The sequence below is a fragment of the Trichechus manatus genome, unplaced genomic scaffold (genome assembly GCF_000243295.1).
Source record: "Trichechus manatus latirostris isolate Lorelei unplaced genomic scaffold, TriManLat1.0 scaffold00179, whole genome shotgun sequence".
Taxonomy (NCBI): domain Eukaryota; kingdom Metazoa; phylum Chordata; class Mammalia; order Sirenia; family Trichechidae; genus Trichechus; species Trichechus manatus.
In genome coordinates, this window is record NW_004444115.1 from 875673 (window position 1) to 877079 (window position 1407).

Below are 1407 nucleotides of genomic sequence, written 5' to 3' on the forward strand. Positions count from 1 at the left end.
CAAAAATTGCATCTGGAACATTTTTAGATTAATAGACTTCAATTATTTTAATGAAATAAAATTTTAATTATTTAAAAATTAAAGATAAATAACATTAAAATTGCACTAGACTCCAGCTCAGGGTAGTGGTCCACACATGAGACATTTACAGGCAAGATAAAGTCATTCTGATTCTTCTAATGACGTACTGTCCTAGGACAAGGGTCAAACCAGATTCAGTTATAACAAATTTTCTTCTATGACTCCTCAACAAAACATCAAGTCATCTAAAATTTTAATTAAAACAAGTGGGGGAACAATCAGCAACTTCCTATAAATACCATTATTATTCAGCATTTATATTCAAAGTACAGAATTCACTTTAGAGATTTCTCCAACAATACTTAATAAAGTCAGAAACGAACAGCTTCATTTGTGGATAACAGCCTACTGATATTTGGAAGTGCTCTCTCAAACCTTCAACATAAGGTTTAACAATACTACAAACATATAATAGACTATTTAATGATCTCAGCCGAAAACAAGTTAAAAGATCATAATGTAAGAAAGATCAATTTGTTTTAAAAAGTACTAAATTATAAAACTGAGGGAAAACATCACAAACCATGAACTTTTAAGTCTCTTCCAAATATATCAAAGATTTCTTTCTGAGACTGTAAGTATGTGCCCCATAGTAATGCAATTATAAATTCTCTGGAAGACTTTGGGGACAACTTAATTGACTTTCACTAGTAAATTAATTCTACTAATGATAATAAACAATTAGTAAATAAGGTAATTGAGGGACTTTATAGCTTATATTTTACAATGTAACCATTTTGATGAGTTCTAATTTATGTTTCTAGAGCAGTGACAATTTAAAAATGTTTTATGTTATAATGGAAATCATTAAAAATAATCTGGCAATTCAATGATACAGACAATCTTTCAAACTCACAAACAGCTGACTTCTCTAATGTTTTAATTTAATAACACTGCCTATATTCTATTCTGTGGTGAAACTACTTGCATATTAAAGTTAAAAATTAATGGTCCCAGGGTTTCTATTAATAAATGAATTCCAGGTTTAGAGATAATTTTGTCATGTCTGCTTAGTCCAACTGGTAACCGAGTAACTCAGGTACAATGTACTCACACCATGTGTATTGTCACAGGACCAAGTCAGACTATGTCATTTATTAACCGAAATAAATCTTCCTTCAGCTTTAATAAACTCACAATTATCCCAACAGGAACAAACCTATTTGATATGACCTTGATAATAAGATCATTATTCTATGCTGGGGAGAGTGAAACCCTAATACTTAAACGTATCTATGTTGTTCTAATTATTTTATTAGAAAAAACTTAGAAACACTTGAATTTAGGCATTTTCATGTGTTTGATACCACAATGCCAAAAAAAAAA

General features: G+C 29.8%; 1 protein-coding gene across 3 annotated transcripts in view; it reads right to left on the minus strand.

Moving 5' to 3' along the window:
* The window catches only part of MAP3K2 (mitogen-activated protein kinase kinase kinase 2), an 85265-nt gene that overhangs the window by 58196 nt on the left and 25662 nt on the right, over positions 1-1407 (minus strand). The gene's annotated exons all lie outside the window — the stretch shown is intronic.